Source organism: Sciurus carolinensis, chromosome 15, assembly GCF_902686445.1.
Source record: "Sciurus carolinensis chromosome 15, mSciCar1.2, whole genome shotgun sequence".
Classification (NCBI taxonomy): Eukaryota; Metazoa; Chordata; class Mammalia; order Rodentia; family Sciuridae; genus Sciurus; species Sciurus carolinensis.
The window spans coordinates 75,275,007-75,294,548 of record NC_062227.1 but is presented as its reverse complement, the minus strand read 5'-3'; positions in this window follow the sequence as shown (position 1 = coordinate 75,294,548).

Below are 19,542 nucleotides of genomic sequence, written 5' to 3'. Positions count from 1 at the left end.
ATACTGGGGATTCACCCAACAAAAATGAAAGACTTCTACAATGAAAACTACAGAGCACTAAAGAAAGAAATTGGGGAAGATCAAGACCTTCAAACATAGAAAGATCTCCCATACCCTTGAATAGGCTGAATTAATATTGTCAATATGACCATACTACCGAAAGTGCTACAAAGATGTAACGTAATTCCTGTTAAGGTTCTGATAATGATCCTCAGAGAAACAGAAAAGGCTGTCATGAAATTCATTTGGAAAAATAAGAGACCCAGAATAGCCAAAGCAATCCTTAGAAAAATGAAGCAGGAGGCATCATAATACCAGACCTTAAGCTATACAGAGCTATAGTAATAAAAACAGCATGGTATTGGCACCAAAACAGACATGAAGACCAATGGAATAGAAGACACAGAGACAAACCCATACAAATACAGTTTTCTCATACTAGACAAAGGTGCGGAAAATATACATTACAGAAAAGATAGCCTCTTCAACAAATGATGCTGGGAAAACTGGAAATCTATATGTAACAAAATAAAATTAAACCCCTATCTCTCACCTGCATGAAACTCAACTCAAAGTGGATCAAGGACTTAGGAATTAGACCAGAGACTCTGTACCTACTAGAAGAAAATGTAGGCTTAACACTATCAACCAAGTCAGCAGAGAACTGACTTCGTCAACAAGACTCCTAAAGTGCAAGAAGTAAAATCAACAATCAATAAATGGGATGGTATTAAAATAAAAAGCCTCTTCACAGGAAAGGAAATAGTCAAGATTGTGAAGAGGGTTGCTTCAGAAAGGGAGAGAATCTTTGCCACCTCAGATAAGGTACTAATTTCTAGGATGTACAAAGAATTCAAAAGGTTTAATACGCCACCCCCCAAAAATCCAATCAATAAATGGGTAAAGGAACTAAACAGACACTTCTCAAAAGAAGAAATATAAACAGTCAACAAATACATGAAAAATGTTCAACACGTTTAGTAATTAGAGAAATGCCAAAGAAAACCACACTCAGATTTCACCTCATTCCAGTCAGAGTGGCAAATATCAAAAATACAAGTAACGACAAATGTAGGTGAGGATGTGGGGAAAAGGGTTCGCTCTAATAATATCGACAAGTTCTGTCTCCAAAGTGAACCCAGGCAGGAACACTTTTTTTTTTTTTTTTTTATCTGAGGGAATTCATATTTTTTTAAAGGAAACAGCAACCAAATTTGAAAAAACAGAAGGTACTCAATGGATCAACTTTTCAAAGAATCATGTCTCAAAATAGAGAGCTTTTGATTTCTTAAAATGAGCTCTGAAGTCCTGCCTTGAAATATATAATCAACAAATTGAATTTTAATGGAAAATCAAGGGTGGTTTTGAAAGACTCTGGAATGAAGCTTTGGAAAGTGTGAAGGCAGAGAATGATCAGCTTGTTATGACAGCGTCGGCTTCACCCCAACAGCTTGGGAAGGGATGGAACCTCAAGGACAAATGAAGAAAGCAGCGTGATTAGAATCCAGGCCCCGGAGCATCCGCTGTTCCCCCCTGTGGACTTGCCAGCCTGCCCACCTGGTCAGCAGCTCACCACCAGACCCCAGCTCTTAGCCACGTGGTCTCAGTCCTCTTCAAAGAGTGGTAGTTGTCTCTTAATAGCTGTCTTCACAAGTTCATCTTTGGACTATAAAATCATGAATTGGAAGATCAGCCCACCACATTGTGCTGAGAACGTTCAACACAGTGTCGATAAGATTTCTTCCCATCATTTAACGCGCCTCTCAAAATAGGAAAACACACGGACTTACGTACGTTAAATCTCTCCAACGTAACGCTGTGAAATCTGCACTATTATTATTGCCACTTCCAAGTGGAGCCCTTGGAACTGTGGGCCAGGTGACCCGGTGGGCAGTGCAGGGACTGGCAGGGACATTCTCAGGGATGAGCATCAGCCACGTCCTCTGTGCATTCTATGCACCGTGCCATCTCCCACACGAATCGTGTGAGAGGAATAAAACCAAGATGATAAATACAGAATTTCAGGCCAAAGCGGAGCATCTCTTTCAGTGGGAAAAACTGAAAAGATAAGTAAATAAGCAAGAGAAAACTGAGAGTAATCACTCAAAGTGCCTGAAAATTAAAATAACCGATCTCTGTGCTGAGGACTCTCACTTAGACTGTGCCCGCGTCTTCCCTCCCATGCGTTCTCTCAGGAGGGAAGAAAGGTAATCACTTCAGCTGCATGCTAAGGTTCCTGCGTGGACTCGCAGGACATTTACAAAGAATATAGTCACTGAGAAAAGAGATAATTTTCCATTCAAGGCTATGCCAGTGTGTCTTACTGAATAAAGAAGATTATTAAATCTTAAATTCAAATGTAGATTATTGAGTAATACTTCACATACTACGTTTTCATTTTGAATATATATGTATTTCATTCCTGACTTGGTGGGAATATTTAAGTTGTGGGTAGAACAGACTAAAAACAAAACCACTTCTAGTCTCGCTGTGTGTGCTCACTGCTCCCTCAGGCCCTCCCTGGCTTGGCTTCATTCACTTCTGGCCTGGTGTTTTTATTTTCATGTTCACAGAGTAGTTTTGCAGTGTGGTGTGTGCGTGCACATGCATCTGTATGTTTACACAAAGGCCTCAAAGCCCCCTGTATTTCGAATGTTATGGAATAGAGATTTCATTTAGTATAACAGAAATCTCATCTGGGTTCCTCCTGATAAATGTCACTGAAACAATATATTTTTGCATTTTTACTTGAATGATATGTGACAATATTTGGTACAGATTTAAAAAATTGTGCATGAGAATTCTTGATATTTTGAATAATCCCCTCGGTAGAGTCTGATGTAAAGATTTCCCTGCTCGGTTGTAGCAATATTCGTTTCCATGAATAATTCTGTGGAGTCCTCTGTGCTGTGCACTCTGTAGAGGTGACTTGTGTGTCTGCTTATTGCTCAGCCTGGGACTTCCTTGTGGGATTTGCTCTCCTAATTGACAGGTGTGTTTGGTGGGCACAGTGTGTGCCTATCATAGAGAGGGAGGCTTGGGTTCTGGGTGCATCCTGTGCTAGTCCCTCTGGATTCCAGGGGGAGCGAGCAGTCTGGCTGAACTCAGGGCATCTGTGAGCACACATTCAACTCAGCTGTTTCCAGTCTTTAGCCACACTCCCTTTCTTTCATTTGGTTTGAAAGATTTCTCGGTCAGTCTGCAACTTACAGATGCATACACTTGAAATATTTTTTTTTTCTTTGATGGTAGTTCTGGTTGGGACAGGGAATGACCCCAAAAGCTGAAGTGTTGAAAGGATGTCCCTCAATGCAGCAAGGCTCACAGGTGGGCCTTCAGGCAATGAGAGATCATGACGGCTCAGATCTCATCAGTGGGCTAATCCATCAGCTTAATCCATGGATAGCCAGGTGGCCCAGGGGAAGTGTGGCTTGTTGGGTGAAGGAGGCCATAGGGGCGAGCCTCAGAATGGTTACTCTGTCCCTGGCTCGCTCTTTCCTCTTTCTCTGCCTCCTGGGAGCTGAGCAGCTTTTCTCTACCGTGACGTTTCTATCTGCAGAAGGCGCACCGTGGCCTCAAACCTGAAACTGTGAGCTGAAATAAATCTTTCCTCTTCTAAGTTGTCAGGTATTTTGGTCGCAGTCACAGGAAGCTGATGAGCACGCTACTGCACATTCACTTTTTTTTTTTTTTTTTGGTAAACATTTATTTAACCTGCCAATGAGACATTTTTCTCTTTTTTCTCTATCTTATTGCTTTTTATTACCCACTTATTTCTCGTGGTCCTTTAATATTTATTCTTATTTTAAATCACTTTTACAAATGTTTACGTCCCATTTTAAGCCTTTTCCACTTCTTAATCTGTATTTCACTTTTCATTCTTTTTCCTTTAAAATTTTAAAATACTTCTGTTATTTGTTTTAAAGATACTTGAATCTTTCATAGTTCTTCATGTTTCATGCTTAGCTTGCAAAATTTTTCATTCATATTTCTAACCCTTTAGTTTCTTTTCCAATAATTTTTATGTTTCAATTATTGTGTTTAAACAGTTTTTTTTTTTTTCCCCTCAAATGAAACTTACATTTTTGGATGACTCTGAAGTAAAAAGCTTCTCCAAAAATTGAATTCCCACAAATGCTGAGTAAGCAGTGTTATGTCCCTGTCCCGCTGAGCCTGCATCTTCCCAGTGTCCTGCCTGAAGTGCTGCTGATCTCTGCTCTGAAACAACATCCCGGCTTCTGCACAATGTCGACTGCATGTCCTACTTCAAACTGTCCACCAGATAATCCCGTGCAGTGAGTGAAACTGGCCATGAGAGGCCAGCTGAATGATTGATAGACTACTAATGATAAGTCCAGTCACAAGGTGCTTTTACATGGGATAGGTTTTCCAGAGTGAGACTTTCAGTGACAAAGCCTCTTTTCTACTTCTCGTTCCCAAGGGAAGGGAAATCCATAGAATTGGATGAAAGAAAGCCCAATATGAATTTCATCTATGGAGGTTTTACAATGGGGTCCATCTCCTGCTTCCCCACCCTGGGTCATTATGGAAATAAGCAGGAGTAATACTGACTGGTCATTGAACTCTTTCAAACATCCAGATAATCAAAATTTTGATAAATATCTGTTTTTTTCGTCATGGTAGGGTTCTCTGACATCCGGTCACAATCTGCTTCAATATGCAAATTATTCTTACTCCTTGGACATCCAGGCTTATTTGGATGATCTTTTCACCACTATGTATTCGTTACAAAGCAATTCAGTATTATAACTGAGTGCTGGAATGGGCAGTGGGACCGACCCGCTTCGCTTCAGTCTTTGAGCCCGCTTCCCCGGGGCAGTTCCAGAGCGCAGACTCCCGTTGCCATCTCTGTTCCCGGGAAGACTTCTGGTGTGCGTTGGTTCCTGGCTGTCACCGAGAGCTCAAGGATGAGAAGCCCGCAGCTTGTCGTCTGGTACAAACAAACAGGGACTCTCACCTTTAAAAAGGCTGGAGGTCCAGGCGCTAAATACCCTTATGGGTTTATTTCTCTTCTGGAATTCTATCGATATTCTGCTTTTTAAAACTTTGAAAATGGTAAGTTCTCTGAGATACCAAAGTATACAATTTTTTTCTACCAAATAAGCAAATAAGACCATTATTTTAAAAATTTCATTGACTAGACCTTCTGATTTAATTTTAAAATTTCATTCTGTTTGAGAATAAAAGAAATTTCAACTGCATTTTTCAGTTTTGCTTTAATAGTGCTTTGAGAAATTAGAAAATGGTATGAAATATGTTCAGATAACAAAAGCTAGAACTTACAAAAGTGCTTTGATAAATATCAGAAGTTTCCATCTCAGGTCCTGCTGTCTTGATAATAACTGTCATGCCAACAGAAAATTATGTCTTGATTTTGTAATTGCCTTAAAAAGAATAAAATTGTGTTTTTCTATTCTTTTGACAATTTCAAAATTAAAATATGATTGCTATAGTACTTTCAGCTGCCTCTCTTATATTCTATCTTGCTGAATTAAAGTATAAAAAAAGCAAAATGAGCTAAAAGCCTCTACTCAAAATCTAAGTAGTAATAGAAATTCCAGCAGGATAACTGGTTATTCTCTAATTTATACACACATGTGACAAGCTGCACATTGAGTTATACAATCTGCTTCAGTATTGATTTCTTACACTTTTTTCTATGCTCTCGATAAAACTAATTTTCAGAAGCACATTACTAAAGCATATTGGTTTCTTCTTGATGGCAGTAAGGGCAAAGGTCAAATAGCTTGTGCATGTGTGTGCACGAACACACATAGATAATAACTCATTGATGTATTAGTTTCCATGAAACCTGCATGGAGTTTAGAGTCCAAGATGAAGCCAAAAATGAAGTTAGTGGATAAATTTGTAAATGAATGTAATATGAAATGAATATCTTACAAAAAGAATTGAGTAATCAGAAGGGATTCAGAATTTATTCAGGAGTGCAAGAGTTTCTATAGTGTTCAACAATCTATCGTTGTTTCATTGGCTGAAAATGAAAACCAAGCAGCTTTGTAATGACATTATTAATTTTTATGAATTCTAGATGCTAATGCCATTCCACAGTCAGAGTGACAGGAGTGGTCAGCGGATCTGATGACAGTCTCTTCTATTTATGTATCCTTATTTAGTTTCATTTCTTTGTTTTTTTAAGGAATTCCATAAACATTATTCACACTAATATTAATAATACTCTGAATTTTTTAGCCCTTGAGAAAATATTGCAGAAAAATATTATATACAATTTTATCTTCACAATAAAGCTCTATGGAAAGTAGGTCAGGGTGAGTTTTATTGGAGACTGTCCCTGGAACAGTTCATGGCACATGGGGATTGACAGGTCGTTCCTACCGTTATGCTCCCTGCGCTTCGCCCCTCTCCACAGCTTGACCTCTGATGGTTCACGTTTCTAAGGTCCGGGTTAATTCAGACCTAAATGCCCACAGACAATATATTTGCACAACTAAATGTTTGCATATATTTTGATCCACAGTTGTTTTATTTCTCCACCTGGGAACGTGGACAGTGCTATTTACTTTGTACTCCACCTTGAGCTCTCCCCTGACTTGAGAAGGCCGTCTCCATGGTCCGGAACACCGGGGTACCACGTGGACATAATTAGATCTGGGAGGAGTTCGCTCTGTTGCCCAGCTGCCCCCACTTTATTCATTGAACTGATTACGTCCCTACCAACCGATGCTGAAATAGATCCACCGGTTGATAGCTCCTAGCGGTGTTCTGGCTACGTGGGGGCCTGCATGCCCTGGTGGGTCTGTTAGGCCACGTCCTTGATTGTGAGATTTTGGTCTGAAGGTTTGTGCACTGAAGCCTGAGAGCCGAGGCGCCGCCGCCCGCCGCCAGCAGTGTAGACCTACGCGCCCCCAGCGCGGTGCGCGCGTTTCCCTGCTGCTGGCGCTGGGACCGGGCGTAGGAGGCTCTGGGTTCGCCGGGCCGCGTCCTCTTGCTTGGATTTCCTTAGATTACCAGAGAGGTAAAGCGGCTTTTCAAAATATTAAACATTTATATTTTCACTTAATTGATTTATCAGTGAAGAGTCTTAGTTTATTTTTTCATTGTTTTTCCCTTTGGTGATTTGTAGTTTTTCCTGAAAAATTCTGTTCTTTTATGCACACTATAAATATTTTCTTCTATCCTTTTGCTGTTATTTGCCTTGCTTACTGTGCCTTTGCTACCCTCCAGTTTTTAAATGTGTGACATCAGATGACTTTTCCCTTATAAAGAGTTTTGTACTTTGTCACAGTGATTAAACATTATTTTTCTAATACAATGGGTTAAAAAGATCTATATTTTCTACCCCATTTATGGTTTGCTTTTCAAAACTTAGAATTGTTTTTCTGTTTTCATATTTTTTTTTATTTTTATTTTTACAGACCACATTTTGATTCATTGTACATAAATGGGGTAGTCATCCAACTATCGTTACCCCAGTGGGTAGTCAATTGTTCCAACATTGTTTATTAAATTATTACCTCATGAAGGCAAAAAGCCACTTTTATGATATTTCTCCTTAAATCTCAATCTTTCCCTAGATTTCTAGTATGTTCCATGTTACTTTCTAACCAGTTTTACATTTATACTTAGAAATTGTTATATTTTTATGGTATGTTTTGATAAATTAAAAATAAGGTCCTGCCCTACTTTTTTCCTGTCATTTATCTTTTGTTTGCTTTGCAAATTTTATCTTCCAAATGTACATTAGAATCAATTTGTCAGTCATATAAAAATAAGTTTCAAAAATAGAAGATCAGTGAAGTAGAGGAAGGGAACTGAAGAGAAGGGAGGAGGGAGGGGATAATGGAAAAACTAAGGTCCACATATCAGAGGGAACATTCTTTGGTGCTTTAGGATTGGCTTATTTCACTTAGCATGGTAGTCTCTAGATCAATCCATTTACTTACAAATGTCATAAGGTTGTTTTCTTTGACCGAGTAATATTTCATTGCATATATATATATATCACATTTTCTTTATCCATTCATCTGTTGAAGGGCACGTAGGTTGGTTCCATAGCTTAGTTATTGTGAATTGGGCTGTTATATACATTGATGTGACTGTGTCGCTGTAGTATGCTGATTTTAACTTCTCATTATGCTGTCATAGAGATTGACCATTTCAATTTTCAGGCACTTTGAGTGATTACTCTCAGTTTTCTCTTGCTTATTTACTTATCTTTTCAGTTTTTCCCACTGAAAGAGATGTTCCACTTTGGCCTGAAATTCTGTATTTATCGTCTTGGTTTTATTCCTCTCACACGATTCGTGTGGGAGATGGCACGGTGCATAGAATGCACAGAGGACGTGGCTGACGCTCATCCCTGAGAATGTCCCTGCCAGTCCCTGCACTGCCCACCGGGTCACCTGGCCCACAGTTCCAAGGGCTCCACTTGGAAGTGGCAATAATAATAGTGCAGATTTCACAGCGTTACTTTGGAGAGGTTTAATGTACGTAAGTCCGTGTGTTTTCCTATTTTGAGAGGCGTGTTAAATGATGGGAAGAAATCTGTATCGACACTGTGTTGAACGTTCTCAGCACAACGTGGTGGGCTGATCTTCCAATTCATGATTTTATAGTCCAAAGATGAACTTGTGAAGACAGCTCTCAAGAGACAACTACCACTCTTTGAAGAGGACTGAGACCACATGGCTAAGAGCTGGGGTCTGGTGGTGAGCTGCGGGACCAGGTGGGCAGGCTGGGAAGTCCACAGGGGGGAACAGCGGATGCTGCGGGGCCTGGATTCTAATCACGCTGCTTTCTTCATTTGTCCTTGAGGTTCCATCCCTTCCCAAGCTGTTGGGGTGAAGCCGACGCTGTCATAACAAGCTGATCATTCTCTGCCTTCACACTTCCCAAAGCTTCATTCCAGAGTCTTTCAAAACCACCCTTGATTTTCCATTAAAATTCAATTTGTTGATTTATATATTTCAAGGCAGGACTTCAGAGATCATTTTAAGAAATCAAAAGCTCTCTATTTTGAGACATGATTCTTTGAAAAGTTGATCCATTGAGTACCTTCTGTTTTTCAAATTTGGTTGCTGTTTCCTTTAAAAAAATATAAATTCCCTCAGATAAAAAAAAGTATTCCTGCCTGGGTTCACTTTGAAGACAAATCTTTTCAATATTATTCTTAAAATGGCAAATTTATCTTTCAGTTGATCTAAAGAATTCAAAGGAAGTTAACATATGCTTTTTCAAGATCATAAATGTTTCTTTTTTTCACACAAGGATCAGAAGAAAATCTTGATTGCCAAAAATACTTTTAAAAAACGACTGTGTATGTATAGATTGTGGGAAAGAAAAAGGTCAAACTCATGGAATTTGTGACAAGATAAAACAGATGAAAGGACACACTCCAGATTCACGGCAGTTGTGGTCACCGTGTGCACTGATTGAATGTTACCGGACACTTGGGTCACTCTTTATTTACAGAGCTGCATTTCCTCTGTAGACTTGATAAAAGCAAAGCAACACCTCAAAACATTCCTTGGTCTGAATGAGTCTTCAGAAGAAAATACCAAAGAAGAGGCTCACACTTTTAAAAAAGGTAACCAAAGCTACAAAGCTAAGCAGAACCACCAGAGGTATTCATCCAGGTGAATTTGGATTTCTTAGACCCAAAAGGCATAATCTTCACTCACAGGAGTTACTTTAACAATAAATGGGCTCCCTCAGGTCATCTTGTGTGGTCCTGCCTACAATTAGCAAACTCTAAACACCCCTAGATGGCAATGGGGAAATATAAACACCGACCGAAGCTGGACCATATTAAGGAAGCATTGTTATTTTTAGGCCTGATGATAATGTAGCATTTTTACTTTTTAAAAAGAGGTACTTTCCCATTAGACATACATACCGAAATATTTATAGAAGAAATGATATGGTGTCTGATATTGCCTCAAAGTACTCCCCAGGTGGGGGAAGCAGGAGGAAAGTGTCTGGGGATTTAGATGGAATGAGACTAGTCATATGTTGATAATCACTGAACATAGGGGCTCACCATGATAATATCTCAAGTTTTATAGATATTTGGAAGTTTCATTCATAAAATTTTTATAATAACCCCTCATCATCTACAGTTTTGCTTTCATTAGACCCAGTTTCCTGCAGTGAACCATCATCTGAAAATATTCAATGGAAAATTCCAAAAATAAACAATTTATAGGTTTAAATTGCACAGCATTCTGAGAAGCGTAATGAAATCTCACGGCATCCTGCCTCGACCTGCCCAGGATGTGATCCTCCCTTTGTCCAGTGTATCCACACTGTATAGACTACCTGCCCATTAGGCACTTTGTAGTTGTCGGGTAGCTATCAAGTTGGTTGCCAAAGTTTCGAAGTGCCTGTATTCATATAAACCTTTTTTTGACTTTATCATGGCCCCAAAATACATGGATAGTAATGCAAAGGAGGCACTAAGGCATAAAACATGGAAGGACAGATTAACTCTGGTACTATAACTACACAGCAGGCAGGCATACCAGGGAAAGCAGAGCACATGTAGGGTGCAGGACTAGCCACAGTTTCAGGGATGCACTGGGATCCTTGGAACACGCACCCCGGGACAAGGGGACTCCTCTATAAGCACGATCCCTTCTCTAACACTTTTCCCTGTGACAAGTATCACGATTCATTTTGAAAACACTAAATGTATTTGATGACTTAAATCCTGTATGTGCTAGACAGGGTAACTCTTAAATATGTCATCCTTGATATGCCAACTTACCATTCCTAGCGGTAGATTGCAAGAAAAGATTCACACTGCTCTCCCCTTTAAAAATTAGCCTAATATTTTCTCATCGTCACCATAGATAAAACCACTAGCATATGGTTTACTATTCACCATATATACAGCACACTGCATATACTAGAAATCACAATCTGGGTAAAATATTTGTGTGTGTAGGGATAGATATATTCTATGATTTCTAAAAACATATCATCATATTTCTCTATAAGAAATGCAAGGGGACAGATGATGTCCTGGGGCGCAGTCCTGCCCACAGCCCATTCACCAGGAGCTCCCACCCCACTTCACCTTCTCATTTCCTCCTCCCCTGGGCCGAGCTTTTAGGAGCTACAGCTTCCCCAAGTGCTTGCTACCAGGGTCTTGTTTTACTTCGTGATTCAGCTCAGATGCTCCCTGTGGCAGTTGATTCCTTTTGTTCCCCATGAACTGTAAAGAAAGAGGGCTGGGGAGCCGTCCCCCACCCCTGTGAGGGTGTGAAAGGCCCCCGCAGGAAGTGCAGGGTGGGAACTGGATGAACACTCAGCGACCCCACAGAGGGGCTGGAAGAGCTGGGCAGGCAGCTGCTTCTGTCCCGTGGGCTCTCGTCCCCTCCCCTCCGGGGGCCTCGTGACCTGTGCGCTGCTCCTTCCCAGCCAGGGTAACTATACTCACAACTACTTCTAAAAAGAAAACGGAAAGCAGGGAGAACAATCGGAAATGTGACCAAAAGTAGTCTTCGCGGTGCCCAACGACAGGAACCTCGAAATTGTAAGCACTGAACCATTTCAGATTGTGTGATTTTTTTTTTCATATTTTTCTCCAATGAAGGCCGATCTTACACTTTAGTGCTGCCATTGGGGGAAATCCTAGTGGCCTCCATTGCATATTGAGAGGTAAATTAAAACCAAGGAAGAGGACGGTTGTGAAGTTGAAGTGAAAGTCCCACATCTGACTGGCATGTTGAACCAGGAGACCCTCCAGTTTTACTTCCTGTTTCAAACTAATTGAGTGTGCAACTCACACGTGCGTGAAAGGGAGAAGGAATCTACCGTCTGCTCAGTTCATCCCTCTCCATTCTGCATGTGAGGTGGCCTAGGAGACGCGTTAAGTCCCCTGCCCCAGGTTGCAGGCCACCGCAGGAAGCAAGCGTAGGGGACTGCAGTGGAGCAAGGACCTAGTCCTTCAGACCCCAGCACCTCCCCGCAGCCGCAGCGCACTCAGTCCCTCCACCGCCCCGTGTGATCCCGGAGTATGCAGTGCACTCCTCCATGATTAGTTGAATGCCAGGAGGTCGTGTTTTTATTGTTCTTTTCTTTTGCACACCCTGGTATCAGCCAGAAATTTGGCGATTTTCTTCCACCCGAGTACGGATTTGGTTTTGCAGTTCTTAGTGTAATATTCGCATATAGGGAAATTTTTATTTTGTCCCTTTATCTGATCCCCAAGTGCCCCAAAGTGGTTTTATATGAAAAAAAGGGAAAATAAAGTTTCGATCGTGTTTGAATTATTAGCAGCTTCTCCGAGGAGTTGCCGTAATGGTTTTGTTGTTTAAGAGTGTCTTGTCACATCCATGCTTAAAGGGAGAGTAATGAATATGGAAAGAACAAAGCTGCTTCCTTCACAGATGTTTTACTAAGTGCCTGTCAGGCCCTGGCAAACAAATAAACCTGAACCCACCCACAGTAAAAGTAAGATTAAGTCTAACTTGCCCTTTGATTTCAGATAATCCAAGAGTAACAGAAACAACTTTTTTCACTAAAAATTTACTTCCTCAGATCAGAGCTCTGAGTGGTTTTAGCACGTAGATCGACAATTTCTGCTGTGATGCAAAGCAGCTCCTGGTTGTGATGCATTTTTAATTTTATTTACAACCAAAAAAAAAACCCTAAAATATTTAGGTCTTATTTCTTGATGTGTAAAAAAAATTTTTTTTTAATCCACACAGTTATTTTGCTTGACAGTTATTTTGAGGTAAATTAATTAAAATGGCTGGTGTCCCTCAAAACTGTTCTTTTTTATGAGCCCCTTTGCCCTGTACTAAATAGCTGAGGAAAATATAAAGACCCTGTTCATTAAGCCCGAGACATATTGTGGGTACAGCAGGACAGGGTGAGGATTTACAAAGCCTGGGAAGGCACACTTTGCAGCCCAGACTTGCAGCTTTTAACCTGGAAACTCAACAGCAAAGGCAATTCTGCTTTACTTTGTTCCCCTTCAAATGCTGAAAGAAAGCAATATCTACTTTGTTACAAAACAGAGCAGGCAATATTTTATATTGCCATAGTCAATTATGTGAAGCTGTGTAACCTTTCCCAGCTATTATAGTCTTCAAATCTTTCTGTGCTAATGTTGCCAACAATGCAGAAGCAGCTTCAAAGCCTGGCTGCACTGTTAGGAGAGGAGACAGCTGGCAGGGCTTAGAGACTCAGCTGAGATGACCAGATTTCTAATTTATAAAACTGGGACAGCACGCGTCAGGAGAACATCATCGGGGGGTTGTGAAGGTAGTTCTCTAGCTATTTCCCTTTGTCAGGTAAAGACTTGTTTACTGAAAAAATAAAAAAGAAAAATATCTAAAAGCTTTTGCTGAGAGAAGCAGACAAGACAAAGAGCAAAATACCCTTAATTAAAAAGAACGCTAGGAGAGTAAATATTCAATTCAAAACAATATTGCTCTCCAAGGTACAGACTGGAGAGAATCCCACCATCGAGGCAGGAGGAAAGATCTATGAACTCATGAGTCTCACCTGCAAAACTCATTTGACCTTGGATGTAATAAAACATCCATCAGATGAAGGAAGTGATGTGTTATGGCTTGGCTGTGAGGTGTCCCCCAAAAGCTCACATGTGAGACAATACAAGAAGGTTCAGAGGAGAAATGAGTGGGTTGTGGGAGTCTTAACCTAATCAGTGAATTGCTCCCTGGTGAGATTAACTTCGTGGTAACTGGAGGAGGGTGGAGTGTAGCTGGAGGGAGTAGTTCATTGGGGACGTGGCTATGGGGTACATATTTTGTATCTGGAGAGTGGAGTCTTTCTCTGCTTCCTGATGCTATGAGCTGCTTCACTCTGCCACATTCTTCCGCCTCACTTCAAGCCCTAAGGAATGGAACCAGCCTTCTATGGACTAAGACATCTGAAACCCTGAGCCCTCAAACTCTTCTCCTCTACATTGTTCTGGTCAGATCTTCTAGTCAAAGCAGTGAAATGGCTGACTAAAACATGATGCAAAAGTGAACGTCCTAGACTTCTGTCACTCACTGTTGACAATTCTTGGGTATTTTGAGGATTAGTCTCCATCTGGGATCTCCTGTCAAGTGGCACCTGACTTCTGATGGCACCAGGACATTAACTTCCGAAAGAAGCTAGGTCTTGTTCTGCTGAAGTGTGCAAACCATGTGCATCCAGCTGGGGTCGGGGGGTGTGCTGTGGGCAGCAGGGGGAACCTGTTCTGCCCATGAACTCAAACAATTCACTCTTTTCAAGATGGTCTCCTTGGTTTTTCAGTGTCTGTGGGCCTGCTTTCAAACACGGTCCCATCTCATATTGTCTGATTTCACAACTGGGAAAAGAAAGTTGAGTGGATAATAAGTTTCTCCATTTCGAAAAGGAAATTGGGCTTCCAAGAGGTTGTGACTTGTCTGAGGTCACACAGTTAAAAAGCAGAACTGGGCTGAAAATTCTGATCTTTTAACCCTTACATCTATGTTGTTTTCATTCTTTCCAAGTTAAGTTGGGGAGAACAAATAGTTATGATTAACCGCCCACAATTCCATAGGGTCTCATATTTCAGATTTTTCCCGGGGAAAGCTGAGGGAAATGCTTCTACATTGTGTATGAATCAGAATAGAGCTTTCCTAGAATAATTTCAAGCTGTTTATACCATATTGCTTTGTTCTTGCAGACACATTACTTACAACTTATATAACAATTCCCCAGATCTTTAGAAAAAAATGGAAATGTAAAATACCCATTATGAATCATACATACTAAAAGCTCTATATTAAATGGAAATGCCTGATGCAGTTGTGTTTAAGCTCTGCAATATATTAGTGTTCGAAGGCCTAATTGAGGAAATAATTCTCAAACAGAAGATGGATTCACAATGGGGGACCAAACAGGTAAGCTTTGACTTGGCCCTTAACATTAGAGTTTTCACAAGACCTAATGAAATAGCCAAGAAGAGAGACACTCGTGTGTAGCAAGGGAGACACATTTCTAAGAGGCTTCCTCTGCTTTCACTTTGGTTCTTTGCCCACTGGGGGCATGGGGCCTTGGCCAGCACATCGTCTTCTCTGGTGGCTTGTTCTTTTGACAGTAGTCTTGCTATTCTGTGATTATCATGCTACAGAAATGCGAACACAACACGGAAACTGGTTGTGGGTCCACGTACAAATTTCTGGCACCATCCAGAAGAAGAGATGCTCTTACCTTGAGAACAAGTGAATCCTTTAAAGACTTTTCTTTGTTTTTCTGTCTTATATTTTTGTGACCTTCAAGGAAATGGTACATCCTTCAAGTAAATATGGACCCCGACTTCTGTGGTATGTGAGGTCAAAGAGGCAGCTCATTCACAACCTGGCAATATGTTTGCCCTCCATACCCACAAGTTCCGCACCTGCAGACTGAACCAAGAGCAGGTGGAAAATATTGGAAGAAAATTGCATCTGCACTGAAGGCATACAGACTTTTTCCTTGTCTTATGCCCCAAATAGAATGCAAGAACTGTTTACATAACACTTCAGGTTACATAACGCATCAGGTATTATAGGAAATGAGAAGTTTTAAAGTATACAGGAGGATGCACACAGGTTATATGCAAATACTATGCATTTTATATAAGGAACTTGAACATCCTCAGATTTTCTGGGGGAAAGGGACCCTGAATCCAGTCTCCTGCAGATACCACCTATACCTATGGAAACACAGTAGCAAGTCTACATTAAGAACACCAACTACTAGTTTGACTGCATCTTTGACTTAGAAGAACCCCATTGTAAATATGAAAGTCATCGTCTTTTACAGCAACTTACTAAAATGAAGTTCACCTGACTGTAAAATCTGATCATCAAGTTGGTTCTGCCCCTCTACCTGGTGAGCCTCTTCCTCCTTCACTGCTCCACGGATGTCCCCCTGAATCAGAGTTCTTAATTCTGCAGGGACATTTTCTCTGCACGGACATTTTCTCAGCACGTGTGGCATTCATCAGTTTAAATTGTTTTTAAAAATGTTTGGCAGTACTGGGGATTGAACCCAGTGGCACTTTACCACTGAGCTATACCCCCAGACATCTTTAAGTATTTTTGACATAGGGTCTCACCAAGTTGCTGAGGCTGGTCTTGAACTTGCAGTCCTGCCTCTGCCTCCTGAGTATCTGGGATTACAGGTGTGCACCACCACACCCGGGTTGAAGTTTTATATAGTATCTACCAATGCGGCATCACTGTTAGCAGAGGTGCCAATGTGTCACCTAGAACGTGAGCATTTCCACTCCACAAATGAACTCAGACTTGTCCTTGGGTCCTGACAGTAACCAATTGAATAAGGGAACGAGCTGGAATGTCCCCCCCACCCCCCGACACAGTCAGAGGGGATCAGGTTTTTCATCCCATGTCTTTCTGATATCGGCATTTTCATCCCTAGACTTTGAACATCTACAGTTTCCTCAATCTGCTTCTTCATCCAAGTACTCCAGATCTTGCCAAGAAAAATTCCAAAGACCTCAGCATCTACATCAGCCACTCTTTCATGCCCCACCATTTGATCACCGGAACCGAGGAGACCTTTTTCCATGCTCTTTGCTTAAAGATAAAATGATTCCACTTCTGTTCTGCTAATGCACAATGCTGAAATGGCAGGCAAAAAATAAATTAAAAATAAAAATCTCATTCCATACTTACCTCTCAAGCACCATCTGGCATCTTTCCAAGGTGAAGCCTCAGATCCCAGAAACAGGTCTGTCCACGCAGGCCCGGCCAGCCTCCTTCACAGGCATCCACCCGAGAAGTGTGGCCTCTCCTGGGACACTGTCCTCCCCGGCTGGGAAGGCTGACTCCTCCAGAGCCAGCTGAGGTGCACCTTCCATGGATGCAAACTTGCTCAGTAAAACAAGGGTCCTAGCAACCCCTCGTTTTTTCCTGCCTTTTACCTGCTCACTGCCCTCTTTCAAATGGAACCCTGATCTCACAAACCTGGTGATACAGGTTCTCTGGGTAACTTGCAAAAAAGAAAGACCAAATTCATTCTTGAATTTTGAGCTTCCCAATGTCCTGGGATTTAGGAATGTCTGAGTATAATCTTCATTGCGTCTGTTTCATCTGCCAGTGCCTAACATTCAATAGACTGAAACTTTTATTCTCTGAAACCAACCTGGTCCTTGGGTTCTGATAAAATATTTTCTCTCAAAGCTCTTACTTCTGCTATGGACGACAAGTCTACTTTGAAACTTGAAAGCTAAGACATCTTTAAGTATTTTTGATACTTAAAGTATTTCTTTGATACTTTAAGTATTTCTTTCTCCTTGCATTTCTGTGGCACCGCTATTTAGTGAGCAGTCCATATGGAATTCACAGGAGGAAGGTAAAGGTGATACTGGTTTTCCTAAATTAGTGAAGGGTCAGTAAGACTCTGCCTTCATGTGTCATTGCATGTTCTGACTTAAAACATCATTCTGTTGAACAATCACACTCTATAATACTGGAAAGTCCCAGATCGCTAGAGAGGTGTAAAGTTGTGGCTTGATCTCTTTGTTTTCCCAAATAAATAAGTCACCTGATTCCCACTAACAGGAAGCCTCATCATCTCATGAGGTTCTCACCTCCCTGCCTGCATGCAGACTGTCCCAGAACCACAGGTCTCACTGGATGCAACAAGACCTCAGTCCAGCGTCCAGGTGCCAACCCTGAGCTCTGGGACCAAGTGGCGTGTGGTTCTGCTGAGCTCCTCCTTACCACAAGTGACCCCCCACCACCTGCCGTGTGACGCTGCCTGCAGAGGCTAAGGTGTCCATTCTGGTCCGGATACGAGGACAAGCCCCTGTGGAGGTCATGTTGGAGGTTGCGGCTGAACAGTGTTTCACTTCACTCTCATGCTCAGGGTGGTCCTTACAGTGTGACCACAGTGTTCAGCTGGCTGCAGTGAGGATGTTCTCACATCATTTGTGTTGGAACCTTCACTTCTTGAACTCCTGAACCAAGCCCCGAGTTTGGGTCACCAGCCAAGACTCAGTTTCTCAAGGAAATCAAGTTTTAAGACTTTCATTTCCCTTTCTGCCCCTGAACTTCAATTAGTATTACCAAAACCCACACTAATCAATCTTCAATTGATCTTGGGGAGTTTTAGTGACTTACTTCCCTAAAGACTCATCCCTTTCCCCTCATGATCATCCTCACACCCCTTGTGAGGGCACAAGAAATGTTGGTTGCATCCAACCTCTCCCCAAAACAGCTACTAACTGGCCAACTTTAGCCTAACCCACAGACGAGTGCCTAAGAAACATTCCCAAGGATGAGGGTCCCTCCTTTCCCAATATATGGTCAGAATGAAGAAAGTAAGAATCTGAACATGTTACAAGGTTGTAAAAAAGAGACTCCATGGAAAAGGCACGTGAACCTCACACATGGCTCATACAGCCATATAAATAGCCACTCCTAAACTTGCCAGAGAGAGTGACTTTATACCAATTGGATAGTGAAGGATTCTGACTTCATTTAGTTTTGCATCTGGAAACCCTCTTCTTTTTAAAATCCATTCTAGCCCCACACTCTGGAGCCCCAGAACCTTTGTCTAGTTGGTTCACCACAGCTGTTGATGATTTCTTTCACTTCGGAGGAACAGCAGGCAAATGTGTATTAAAGAAGTCCCTTCTTCTTAATGAACACCGTTAGTAGGTCGGAAATTTGACCGGCACCACAGGAAGACCATTGTCTATGCAGAGCTCCCAACTACAGGGACCAGGTAGGCAGGATACCATGACACTAATACAGGACAGGGCAGTGCTACATCTCGGGCTTTCTGGAATAGGAAGGGGCTTTTGCTGTACCTGGACCGTTCTGATACTCTCTCTTTCCCAGTTTTATACTTAATCAAAATAAGAAGCACTTCAACTAAGCTCCAAATAACTATTTCATGGCAGGGGTGCATGAACACTTGACTTACTATCTTACAGGAAAAGAGCAAGATGGGAAATTTGTAGGGTCACAGGAGAATAACACTTGAAGTCCACTCTTCTAGGAGAGGATGCGTTCAAGAAACCATGTATTGGTATACAGTATTGTGTACACATTGGCCACTGCCATAGGCCATTTGGGCTGCTATTTAAATAACATCGTAGACTGGGTGGTTTGTAAACTATAGAAATTCATTTCTTATAGACATGAAGGCTGGGAAATCCCAGGTCAGTGTGCCAGTGGACAGGGTGACTGGTGGAGCCATTTCCTGGCTCCCAGGGGCCACCATCTCCCTGTGTCCCCACATGGTAAAAGAGGACATAACCCCACTCAGGAGGGCATTAATCACCTCCAAAACGGCCTCACCTCCTGAAATCATCACATTCGTGGGGAAGGACACCAACTTTGAGATCACTAAAACCATCTGAAATAATTCTTCATCTCACCTTCCACATGATAAACATCCATACAAATACACTCCCTGGATCCCTGTCATCAGTCACCTGTACATCAGACACATTGGCTATGGAGAAACAGCCTGCAGAGTCACCTTTTCACCTTTATCATGCATAATGCTGTTGAGTGTAAACACAACTTCAGTTAACAA